We start from the raw sequence: 14075 nt of genomic DNA, 5'->3' as shown, positions 1-14075 counted from the left end.
TCAAAATAGCAAGAACCTGAATATTAATACACCTAAACGTCTAAAACCTGGACATTAACAGACTAAATGACAGAATCTACACACTAACCTGGACATTAACAGACTAAATGACAGAATCTACACACTAACCTGGACATTAACAGACTAAATGACAGAATCTACACACTAACTCGGTATCGAGGGTTTCTACTGGATCTCAGCTTCTGCAGCAGCAAAACCTCCACAAACTGAATACTGATCACTGTGAACATGAAATATTAATAACTACAAGACTTTGATACTCAAACTATAACACACACACACACACACACACACACACACACACACACACACACACACACACACACACACACACACACACACACACAGTGATGGAATTAGCATCAATATCATTAACGCCCATCACCTCCCTGCACATTTCAAACACTCATCTGTGTGTGTGTGTGTGTGTGTGTGTGTGTGTGTGTGTGTGTGTGTGTGTGTGTGTGTGTGAGAATACATTAGTGCTGCTGCCTCCTCTCCAATTATCAGGGTGTGTAAGTGGTTTTGATCAGCAGAGATCACATGATGGGGTTTACCTTCAGCAGCTGTTACACACCTCAGCAGCATGTTATCGCACAACAACAACAACAACAACACAGCAGCAGGGGAACACAAACGAAGGCCCGCCCTCGGCTCCCCTCGGGCCCCTGACCCTAACCCTAATCCTGACCCTCCCAGCTGAGGACCAGCAGGTCTTTAATGTCCACGCTGATGGTTTTAATCAGAGCTGATCCAGATGGAGCCTCTTTAACCCTGAAGGTGTCTTCATCTCCACATCCAGCTCAACAAGAAAGTCTGGAGAGGAGACATGGAGACAGAAGAACTTCTACAGGACGAGGAGACCACATTAGTTCTGGTATATTAAAGAGATTTCTGTGAAATATTCTGATTGAAACTGAGATCTGATCCAAATGGATGCATTCAAGGAGCTGAAAGCTGTAAACCTGCTGCTTTTCCTTCAGCTCTCAGGTTGTGGCTGTAAACGGGTCATCTGGGAGCTCTGCAGAAAAAGGAAAGCTGCCTTCACACGCTTTTTGTTGATAACGTGCTGAAAGTGACTCCAGGTGTGTGTCTGAACTCTCACCTGATCCAGCATCGTTTACACATGACATCTATTGAGAGCTGCTGCAGTAATAACCGCTGCTCAGACCCTCCATTAAATCACATGTTGGTGCCGATGCAGTTGTCATGACAACAAACACAAAGACGAGTCAAAGACTACAGCCGGACGCACAGCCGTGGAAACGGGACGGCGACCTGCGAGCGTCACCACTGACACCCTAATCCGGTCGGACCATGAAGGTGAACGGCTTCATGTTTGTCAGGGTGGAGACGAGCAGCGGGGGGGAGGCTGCAGCCGTTCCAACAGCCGCCTGCCCCTCCCTCTGCTGCTAAACGCCGTGAAGCTGCTCCATTATGTGTTTATGAGAACTGAATTTTACAAGATTACAGCGAGGCTTTGAAGAACGACGGAGGGGGAGTTTAATCAGCACTCTGACGGAGGGAGGAGACCCTTTATGAACAGCTTCATCCAGAACAACAACAAGAAACACACTCCACCAGCTCCACCCAGCACACACACACCTCACCATGTGCAGCTTCATCAGCTGCTCAAGTTTACAGCGCTTCAGAAACATCACGTCAATCTAAACTGTATCCCTCACAGTAATCAGATTACTTCTAACAGAGTATTTTCTCTGATCAGTAATCAGAAACTAATCTTTTGTAAAGTCCATATTTAAAGTCCAGACTCCAAAGTGATCCAGCTGTGATTCCAGTCAGTCTACCTGATGAACACGGTTCTAAAAGGAGCTGAGAACAGCAGAACGTTCTCAGTCCTGGACCTATGGACTGGGTCTATCTATGTCTGCATCATGGATCCACATGGAGAAGAACTGAACAGAGGAAAAGAAACATCTGACTGAGAGACTCGACAAAGATGGAAAAAGATCCAGGAAGATTAGTGAGCAACTGAAAACCAGAGAAGCAGAGAGTCAGCAGGAACCAGGAGGTCTAGAAGGAGTCATAGTTCCACTAATCAGGAGGTCTAGAAGGAGTCATAGTACCACTAATCAGGAGGTCTAGAAGGAGTCATAGTTCCACTAATCAGGAGGTCTAGAAGGAGTCATAGTTCCACTGATCAGGAGGTCTAGAAGGAGTCATAGTTCCACTGATCAGGAGGTCTAGAAGGAGTCATAGTTCCACTAATCAGGAGGTCTAGAAGGAGTCATAGTTCCACTGATCAGGAGGTCTAGAAGGAGTCATAGTTCCACTGATCAGGAGGTCTAGAAGGAGTCATAGTTCCACTAATCAGGAGGTCTAGAAGGAGTCATAGTTCCACTAATCAGGAGGTCTAGAAGGAGTCATAGTTCCACTAATCAGGAGGTCTAGAAGGAGTCATAGTTCCACTGATCAGGAGGTCTAGAAGGAGTCATAGTTCCACTGATCAGGAGGTCTAGAAGGAGTCATAGTTCCACTAATCAGGAGGTCTAGAAGGAGTCATAGTTCCACTAATCAGAAAGTCTAGAAGGAGTCATAGTTCCACTAATCAGAGCTCCTAAAATGACTCCACAGACAGTGAACTACTTTCTCCATCAGCTGTAAAAACAGACATCAGCTGCTTCAGACTTGGTTCAGGGGTTCTTCATGGAAACCAGAGTTAGTGTGAAGCTCAGACAGTGTGAAGGAACCTTCAGAACATCAACCTCTATGGACGGAGGACCAGAACTAAACCTGGTTGCTGCTCAGAACTAAACTTCCAGATGAACAACATGAGAAGAAGCCTGATGGATGCTGGAGAACATTCTTTGGTCAGATGAAGATCAATGAGTTGGGCTCAGATGGAGTCCAGATGTTTAGTCAGAACCTGACCAGGACTACCACAGTGGATGCATGGTCCTGACAGTGAAGCACGGAGGTGAGAGTGTGATAATCTGGGGCTGCATGAGGTCAGAAGGTGTTGAAGACATTTCTAGATGCAGCATGAAGGACTGAGGAGGAACCAGAATACGGGCTGACCAGATGAACAAGAGGAACATTCCAGCAGGAGAACATCTAAGAACATCATCAGACCAGAACTTCTCCACATCAGAAACCTGGTATTAAGCGTCCAGTTTAATTGAAGCTCTTGGTCCAGATGTCTGCAGGTCCTTCAGTAAACACAGTGTTTACAGAAACATTTAAATCTGCTTCAGTGTTTCTGGAGGTTCTTCGTGTCGTTGATGGTTCTCCTGAGCTCCGGGTCACTGCAGGTGCTCAGGTGTAGCAGATGTTCCTTCTGATGGAGCAGCAGTGAAAATGAACAGAGCCTCAGAGCTGGTGTTCCTGTGAAGCCTGGAGGTATCAGAGATGCTTCAACATTTTCTGCTGCTGCTGCTGCTGCAGCTTCTCCCCTTCAAAGTTCCAGAACCACTGTCCTGATTGTTCCGCTTCTGTCTGATCTGAGACGTTCTTCTGTGAAGGTTCTGCAGCAGCTCATAGAACAGACACTCAGAGAAACTGACCTCCACTGACAACGCCTTCAAACAATCTGTACTATTTATCTAGAACCTGGATGTTAACAGATCACTTCATCTCCAGCCACTGCTTTCATTTCTATTTACTGTGATGTTCTAAAGGGTTCTAGCAGAGAACACCGATCCTCTGGGGCTTGTTATATTTTCAAATTCTTGATGTTTTTGATAAGTGGTTTCTAAATCCAATGTTAAAACTGTCACATATAAACAACACCTCTTTATTCTACACAAATAAAACCAGAACCTTCTTCTCTCCTGGATCCATAAAATAAACTCAGCAGAACCAGAGAACAGAGGAGTGATGTTGGAGATCCATCCAGTACGGTGGAACATCTACTGATGATGAGCAGAGTAGAGAGGGAACATGGAGATTCAAGGTCCAGCTGAAACTTCAAGACTTCTTCAGTTTGTCCAGTTTCTGGCTGAAGATTGGGGTCATTCTGGTGACTTGTTCCAATAAAGCCCATCAGCTGGTTTGATGTTTCTCCAGCCAATCACAGAGCCGTTTACTGGAGATGGTTAAAGGTCTTCAGGATGTGGAGATGTTCCAACCAGAGTTCAGACAGTTTGTTAAAGCGGATAAGAAACTGATTTATGATCCTCCACAGAAGAGTCAGAAATCTGGATATTAACCAGCAGAACATCACAACCTGGAGATTAAAGGAAAACCTGGAACATAAAGATGCCCAGAAGCTGGTCTGACATCAGCGAAAGGATCTACTGAGCTGGAGTCACAGTATGAAGGCAGTATTTACAGTGTAGTACTGCAATACCAGAGTCACAGTATGAAGGCAGTATTTACAGTGTAGTACTGCAGTACTAGAGTCACAGTATGAAGGCAGTATTTACAGTGTAGTACTGCAGTACCAGAGTCACAGTATGAAGGCAGTATTTACAGTGTAGTACTGCAGTAATAGAGTCACAGTATGAAGGCAGTATTTACAGTGTAGTACTGCAGTACCAGAGTCACAGTATGAAGGCAGTATTTACAGTGTAGTACTGTAGTACTAGAGTCACAGTATGAAGGCAGTATTTACAGTGTAGTACTGTAGTACTAGAGTCACAGTATGAAGGCAGTATTTACAGTGTAGTACTGCAGTAATAGAGTCACAGTATGAAGGCAGTATTTACAGTGTAGTACTGCAGTACTAGAGTCACAGTATGAAGGCAGTATTTACAGTGTAGTACTGCAGTACCAGAGTCACAGTATGAAGGCAGTATTTACAGTGTAGTACTGCAGTACTAGAGTCACAGTATGAAGGCAGTATTTACAGTGTAGTACTGCAGTAATAGAGTCACAGTATGAAGGTAGTATTTACAGTATAGTACTGCAGTACTAGAGTCACAGTATGAAGGCAGTATTTACAGTATAGTACTGCAGTACCAGAGTCACAGTATGAAGGCAGTATTTACAGTGTAGTACTGCAGTACTAGAGTCACAGTATGAAGGCAGTATTTACAGTGTAGTACTGCAGTACCAGAGTCACAGTATGAAGGCAGTATTTCCAGTGTAGTACTGCAGTACTAGAGTCACAGTATGAAGGCAGTATTTACAGTGTAGTACTGCAGTAATAGAGTCACAGTATGAAGGTAGTATTTACAGTATAGTACTGCAGTAATAGAGTCACAGTATGAAGGCAGTATTTACAGTATAGTACTGCAGTAATAGAGTCACAGTATGAAGGCAGTATTTACAGTGTCGTACTGCAATACTAGAGTCACAGTATGAAGGCAGTATTTACAGTGTCGTACTGCAATACTAGAGTCACAGTATGAAGGCAGTATTTACAGTGTAGTACTGCAATACTAGAGTCACAGTATGAAGGCAGTATTTACAGTGTAGTACTGCAGTACTAGAGTCACAGTATGAAGGCAGTATTTACAGTGTAGTACTGCAGTAATAGAGTCACAGTATGAAGGCAGTATTTACAGTGTAGTACTGCAGTACTAGAGTCACAGTATGAAGGCAGTATTTACAGTGTAGTACTGCAGTAATAGAGTCACAGTATGAAGGCAGTATTTACAGTGTAGTACTGCAGTAATAGAGTCACAGTATGAAGGCAGTATTTACAGTGTAGTACTGCAGTACTAGAGTCACAGTATGAAGGCAGTATTTACAGTGTAGTACTGCAGTACTAGAGTCACAGTATGAAGGCAGTATTTTACAGTGTAGTACTGCAATACTAGAGTCACAGTATGAAGGCAGTATTTACAGTGTAGTACTGCAGTAATAGAGTCACAGTATGAAGGCAGTATTTACAGTGTAGTACTGCAATACTAGAGTCACAGTATGAAGGCAGTATTTACAGTGTAGTACTGCAATACTAGAGTCACAGTATGAAGGCAGTATTTACAGTGTAGTACTGCAATACTAGAGTCACAGTATGAAGGCAGTATTTACAGTGTAGTACTGCAGTACTAGAGTCACAGTATGAAGGCAGTATTTACAGTGTAGTACTGCAATACTGAGCTGGTCTCTCCTGTCTTTCTGAACCCTTCAGCAGCTGATGAGCAGCAGAATGTTTGAAGTTCCTCCTGAAACCAGAGCAGCTGAGGGAAACTTAGAGTCCATCTGATTCCTGCTAATTAAATCTCAGCACAATTAACAGCAGCCGGCTGCCAATCAAAGGCTCGGCGGCCGGCGAACAACGACAGAGAGAGAGAGAGAGAGAGAGACTTACTTCATCCGGAGAGCAGCCGTCCTCCTTTCATTCCCTGAAACAGACGAACGGCTGCAGCTGGAAGCTCTGACAGCACATTGTTCTGGAGGAGGGCGAGAGACACCCGCACACAGCAGGGAGAGAGAGAGAGCGAGAGAGAGAGAGAGAGAGAGAGGGAAGCCCACTGGGAACGGAGGGGGCGGGGCCAGGGGCGGGGCCGGGCTCATTAATAATTAATGAGAGAGAGAGAGTGGTAGAGCGAGGCAGTAAATCAGAGAGAGAGCAGCCACGCCCCTCCAGAGGAGTCTAACAGGAAACCATCAGTAGATCAGTCATCAATAGATCAGTCATCAATAGATCAGTCATCAGTACCTATACCGTATCAAACCCGTCCATGCAGGTGATCAGAACTGATCCTCTGCAGAAACGTTTCCTCCTAAAGGTTCATTCGGTTCTCCGTCCTGCTGACAGAAGGCTGAGGTTCTACAGGGTCTGTTCCTGCAGTGTTCCTCAGATCAGCTCTTCAAGAAGGAGCCTAGAACGTGGCTGTGGTTCTCTGCACTTCCTCCACGTGTTCCCTGAGCAGGATGAAGGTCTCATTAGGAACCAGCCCTCCAGACTTCTGGTCTTCAGGGAGAACAGTTCTCCTCCACAGCTCCTCTGGTTCTGGTTCCTATGAGAACGTCCCACAGCCTTTGATTCTCCTCCATCAGCTGCTGCTGTGGGCGGAGCTGCTCCACAGAGAACCAGGTGCATGATGGGAAACAGCTGCTGGACCTCCAGCTCAAACAGCAGCTCACCGCTCCTGGTTCTGGTTCCCAGCAGCAGAACCACCACATCTGATACACACCAATCAGTACCAGTCAATACTGATTCAATACCGATCAATACTGATCAGGTGTCTGATGACAGCAGCAGAGCAGTGTCCGTCTGTTGCCTGATTGGTTCACAGCTGACAGGTCACAGCAGGTGAGAACCGTAAAGTGTTTGGGTTGTCATGGTAACCACACGCTGTTTTTGGGATGTGAAGACAGCGTGAAGAGTGTGTGTGTTATCAGCTCCATCCTATCTGTCACACACACTCTGTGTGTGTGTGTGTGTGTGTGTGTGTGTGTGTGTGTGTGTGTGTCGACACACTCATGCATTGATTCATGTGTGTGTTGGAGCTCAGCTGGGAGTGTTTGTCCACCTCTCATCAGGAGCTCATGTAATATTAATCACACACACACACACACACCACACACACACACACACACACACACACACACACACACACACACACACACACACACACACACACACACACACACACACAATCACATCAATCAAACACACAAAGAGAAACACACTCAGCCTGAGGTGTGTGTGTGCTAGATGTGTGTGAGGACGTTTAGGTTCTCCAAAGAGCTTCTTCAAGGTTCTAGTCTGGAATCAAGTTGATGTTCAGGGTTCTGTGGAGGACCAGGTTCTGTGGAGGACGCAGGTTCTGTGGAGGACCAGGTTCTGTGGAGGACTAGGTTCTGGGACCAGATGGGGACAGCAGGTGCATGATGGGATGTTTATTTCTGCATTAAAGTCTCATTAGAATCTGTCTCTTAAGGATTTACAACCAACCAGACAAAAAGACCCCAAACTCATCAGCCAATCACAGGCCGCCTTCTTTGTGTAGTGATCTACTTTATGACTGTTTTTTTTGCAGAGCAAAACAAATACAACCACAACAACAACAACAACAAGTATAACAACAACAACTATTAAAGGAACAACAACTAAAACAACTAAAACAACAACAACAAGTATAACAACAACATATAACAACAACAACAACTATATCAACAACAACAACTAAGGAACAACTATAACAACTAAAACAACAACAATGACTGAAACAATAACAATTAAAACACTAGCAACAACAATTATAACAACAACAACTAAAAACAACTACAAAATATATAACAACTAAAATAACAACAACAAATATAACAACTGAAACAACAACTGTAACAACTAAAACAACAACTCTAATAACAACAACAACAATTATAACAACAACTAAAACTACAACTACAACTCAAACAAAAAAACTAACAACTAAAACAACAACTATGACAACTATGATAATAACAACAACAACAACAACAATAACAACAGCAACAACAACTAAAGGAATAACAACTATAACAACAACAACAACAATGATAACAACACTAGAACAACAACAACAACAACAACAACTAGAACACACCAGCAACAAAAACACCAACTATAACAACAATTATAACAACAACAACAACTAAAACAACAACAACAACAACTAAAGGAACAACAACTAAAACAACAACAACAATTATAACAACAACAACTAAAGGAACAACAACTAAAACAACAACAACAATTATAACAACAACAACTAAAGGAACAACAACAAAAACAACAACAACAATTATAACAACAACAACTAAAGGAACAACAACTAAAACAACAATGACTGAAACAATAACTAAAACACTAGCAACAACAATTATAACAACTAAAACAACTAAATCTATAACAACTAAAATAACAACAACACACATAACAACTAAAACAACAACTCTAAAAACTAAACAACAACTATAACAACTACAACTCAAACAAAAAAACTGTAACAACAGCAACAACAACTATGACAACAACTATGATAATAACAACAACCATAACAACAGCATCAACAACTAAAGGAACAACAACTATAACAACAACAACAACAACAATAACAACAACAACTAGAACAACAACAATAACAACAATAACAACAACTCAAACAAAAAACTGTAACAACTAAACAACTAGAGCAACAACAACAATAACTAGAACAACAACAATAACAACAACTAGAACAACACCAGCAACAAAAACACTAACTATAACAACAACAACAATTGTAACAACAACAATAACTATAGCAACCCAGGTTCTACTACAGCAGGAGAACGTCCAGGAGAACGTCCATGAGAACGTCCAGGAGAACGTCCAGGAGAATGCTGCTCTATGGAGGAAGTGTTTAACTGTTGACTGCAATGATGTACACAGGTTAGTTAAAATGAGATCTGTGGTTTAATGGATGTTTTCTATAAGCAGTGGAATAGAGCAGAACCACTATAAGTCATAAACATGGATCATTGGCATGTTCTAGACGTGTAGTGTGTTATTTCAGGGTGTGGCGTGTTTCAGGTGAGAAGCTTCAGCAGAAACAAAAGATGAAGGACGACTGAAAGAGGCTCTAAAGGGGGAGGAGAGGAGGAGGAGGAGAGGAGGAGGAGGAGAGGAGGAGGGGAGAGGAGGGGAGTCAGCCAGCGTGAAGAGCTGCAACCAACCAGGCACAGTAATGAATGCAGCGGGGGAGGTGGGGGGGGGGGGGGGAGGTGAAAGGTGACGTGCAGTAATTAGGAGGAAACGTGGTGAAGGAAGAGAACCCAATTCAATCAAACTGTATTCATGCTGATGGACAGAAAACAAACCAGATCAGCTGATGCACCAAAATAAATAGAAGCAATGAAAATGTGAATAATAGAAATATAAATGATGTAAATATAAACAATATAAACACAAATATTATAGATGGAAATAATAAAAAATTAATAAATATAAAGTGTAAAAATATAAATGATATAAATATAAATAATATAAATATAAATAATCTAGATGTAAATAATATTAATATAATAATCTAGATATAAATAATATAAATATAAATAATCTAGATGTAAATAATATTAATATAAATAATCTAGATATAAATAATATAAATATAAATAATATAGATGTAAATAACATAGATGTAAATAGTATAAATATAAAAAAATAAATAGGATGAATATAATGTAAATATGTGAGTTTTCCTGTCTGTGATCAAACACTGAAGACTGATCAATAACCTCACTGATTATCAGACAGACAGGATGAAAACTAAAGTTGCTCAGCTCTGATCATGTTCACGTCACTGATTCTGGATCTGCAGATTCTTTAGAACAACCAATCAGATCACTGGCACCTCCACCAACCAATCAGATCACTGCTCCTCCATCAACCAATCAGATCACTGCACCGCCATCAACCAATCAGATCACTGCTCCTCCACCAACCAATCAGATCACTGCTCCTCCATCAACCAATCAGATCACTGCTCCTCCATCAACCAATCAGATCACTGCACCGCATCAACCAATCAGATCACTGCTCCTCCATCAACCAATCAGATCACTGCTCCTCCATCAACCAATCAGATCACTGCACCTCCACCAACCAATCAGATCACTGCTCCTCCACCAACCAATCAGATCACTGCTCCTCCATCAACCAATCAGATCACTGCACCTCCACCAACCAATCAGATCACTGCTCCTCCACCAACCAATCAGATCACTGCTCCTCCACCAACCAATCAGATCACTGCTCCTCCACCAACCAATCAGATCACTGCTCCTCCATCAACCAATCAGATCACTGCACCGCCATCAACCAATCAGATCACTGCTCCTCCATCAACCAATCAGATCACTGCACCTCCACCAACCAATCAGATCACTGCTCCTCCACCAACCAATCAGATCACTGCTCCTCCACCAACCAATCAGATCACTGCTCCTCCACCAACCAATCAGATCACTGCTCCTCCACCAACCAATCAGATCACTGCACCTCCACCAACCAATCAGATCACTGCTCCTCCACCAACCAATGAGATCACTGCACCTCCACCAACCAATCAGATCACTGCACCTCCACCAACCAATCAGATCACTGCTCCTCCACCAACCAATCAGATCACTGCTCCTCCATCAACCAATCAGATCACTGCACCGCCATCAACCAATCAGATCACTGCACCTCCACCAACCAATCAGATCACTGCTCCTCCATCAACCAATCAGATCACTGCTCCTCCATCAACCAATCAGATCACTGCACCGCCATCAACCAATCAGATCACTGCACCTCCACCAACCAATCAGATCACTGCACCGCCATCAACCAATCAGATCACTGCACCTCCACCAACCAATCAGATCACTGCTCCTCCATCAACCAATCAGATCACTGCTCCTCCATCAACCAATCAGATCACTGCACCGCCATCAACCAATCAGATCACTGCACCGCCATCAACCAATCAGATCACTGCACCTCCACCAACCAATCAGATCACTGCTCCTCCATCAACCAATCAGATCACTGCACCGCCATCAACCAATCAGATCACTGCTCCTCCACCAACCAATCAGATCACTGCTCCTCCACCAACCAATCAGATCACTGCACCTCCACCAACCAATCAGATCACTGCTCCTCCATCAACCAGTCAGATCACTGCTCCTCCATCAACCAATCAGATCACTGCTCCTCCATCAACCAATCAGATCACTGCACCGCCATCAACCAATCAGATCACTGCTCCTCCATCAACCAATCAGATCACTGCTCCTCCACCAACCAATCAGATCACTGCTCCTCCATCAACCAATCAGATCACTGCTCCTCCATCAACCAATCAGATCACTGCTCCTCTACCAACACCAGCAACTCCTACAGGCAGCTACGATACAGATCAACCTGAAACACCAGAACTATGATCTAAATCAACCCCGCTGGGCGTCTCCTATCCCGATAATCCCAGTGATGCCGTTAGGGATCGATGACATCATCGCTCGCCATGTGGAAGCTGTGTGTGAGGTCACCGCGGTTGCTACGGTAACCAGCGGGACGCCCTGACTCAGCAGAGATTAGAGTTGCACCAACCTGTTGAGGCAACCTGCTGCTGTGATGAGGAGGAGGAACCTTCTTCATCAGGGACACGTTTCCTGGGGGAACACAAACACAGACGCACATCAGTTATCAATACTCTTATTGATCAGTTATTGGTTCCGGCAAGTTCCACCAACCATGCTAGCATCTCGCTGACATCACTGCTGACATCACAGCCCAGCAGCCCATTTGCCTGACAGCTGAGGATAAACTGATCTGAGCTGCTTCCGCCACCATGAACCCTCTACAGTCATGGTAACCGTGGAAACAGGCGTGTTCTGGGGGATCTGCTGCCTGATTGGCCCCCAATCTACCATCTGGCTTCAAGGCCAACTGTGAGGTCATGCAATGAATCACTTCCTGGTTCCTGCCAAGAACCTAATGAGTTAATGAGCTGCTGGAGGCAGCAGGTAATCAATCAATCAGTGATCAATAGAGCTCATCAATACAGTCGTGTGTGTGTGGTACTCTGTGTATGTGTGTTTGTTTTATTGTTGTTTTAATAATAACATGATTTCAGTCATTAATGATCTCAGAGTCTCAGTCTGAAGTATATCGCTACTGATTATTGTTATTAATCTCCTGATTGATTATTGTTATTAATCTCATTATTGGTTATTGTTACTAATCTCATTATTGGTTATTGTTATTAATCTCATTATTGATTATTGTTATTAATCTCCTTATTGATTATTGTTATTAATCTCATTATTGGTAATTGTTATTAATCTCATTATTGGTTATTGTTATTAATCTCCGATTGATAATTATTTATCTGTGGATTCCTTTCTGGATCAGCTGATCAGTTGATTGGTTTTAAAAAATCTGAAAATAATGAAAAATGTGGATCAGAGGTTCTAAAACGGTGAAGGGTTAAGTTCAGGCTACTGGACTCGTTCTTGTGTTCTTGAAGACTTTTCGCCTCTCATCCAAGAGGCTTCTTCAGTTCTAAAACTAGTTTGGACAGTCCCAGGTATTTAACCACTAGAGGTGAAGGTGGGGCTAAGGCTGATGGTATCTACTGAAAGAGGAAAGGAATCTTTCAACAACAGGTGTTTGAATCCCATTGAATCCAGAAGAAATCCAGTTGAGCTAAACCCTTCACCTTAAGAAGACTGAGAACCTTCACAGATGAGGTTCTAAACGTTTGTTTAGTCTAAGAGGAAAGAAACCAGGAAGCATCTTAGAGACGATTTAAGCTTCAGTTTGGTAGTCGATCCACGGCTGGTTCTCATGGTTCTAAAGGTTCTGATGGTTCTAATAGTTCTTATGGTTCTAATGGTTCTAATGGTTCTCATGGTTCTAAAGGTTCTGATGGTTCTAATGGTTCTGATGGTTCTACAGGTTCTTGATGTTTCTAATGGTTCTAATGGTTCTCATGGTTCTAAAGGTTCTCATGGTTCTGATGGTTCTAATGGTTCTTATGGTTCTGATGGTTCTACAGGTTCTGATGGTTCTAATGGTTCTAATGGTTCTAAAGGTTCTGATGGTTCTAATGGTTCTCATGGTTCTAAAGGTTCTGATGGTTCTAATGGTTCTTATGGTTCTGATGGTTCTACAGGTTCTGATGGTTCTAATGGTTCTAATGGTTCTCATGGTTCTAAAGGTTCTGATGGTTCTAATGGTTCTTATGGCTCTACAGGTTCTGATGGTTCTAATGGTTCTAATGGTTCTCATGGTTCTAAAGGTTCTGATGGTTCTAATGGCTCTACAGGTTCTGATGGTTCTGATGGTTCTAATGGTTCTCATGGTTCTAAAGGTTCTGATGGTTCTAAAGGTTCTTATGGTTGTAATGGTTCTTATTGTTTCTAAAGGTTCTGATGGTTCTAATGGTTCTTATGGTTCGAATGGTTCTGATGGTTCTAAATGTTCTTATGGTTCGATTAGTTCTTATGGTTCTAAAGGTTCTGATGGTTCTACAGGTTCTGATGGTTCTTATGGTTCTAATGGTTCTTAATGGTTCAAAGGTTCTGATTGTTCTCTGCTCTGAGTTTCAACGGTTCTTCCAGAATAGATCTTTCTGGTCCGCCTCATACGTTTCAGCGCCTCTGGTGGTTCTGTTCTGGTGCCC

The 14075-nt window shown here is 42.9% G+C and overlaps 1 long non-coding RNA gene across 1 annotated transcript; it reads left to right on the top strand.

Moving 5' to 3' along the window:
* The first annotated feature begins 559 nt into the window (after positions 1-559).
* LOC127534558 (uncharacterized) lies at positions 560-3161 on the top strand. The gene is made up of 3 exons (XR_007942729.1): positions 560-2087; positions 2122-2189; positions 2224-3161. It is a non-coding gene; the product is annotated as an uncharacterized LOC127534558 (long non-coding RNA).
* Positions 3162-14075: the final 10914 nt, after the last annotated feature.

The sequence above is a fragment of the Acanthochromis polyacanthus genome, chromosome 6, assembly GCF_021347895.1.
Source record: "Acanthochromis polyacanthus isolate Apoly-LR-REF ecotype Palm Island chromosome 6, KAUST_Apoly_ChrSc, whole genome shotgun sequence".
NCBI lineage: Eukaryota > Metazoa > Chordata > Actinopteri > Pomacentridae > Acanthochromis > Acanthochromis polyacanthus.
This window is presented reverse-complemented; position numbering and strand designations above follow the sequence as displayed.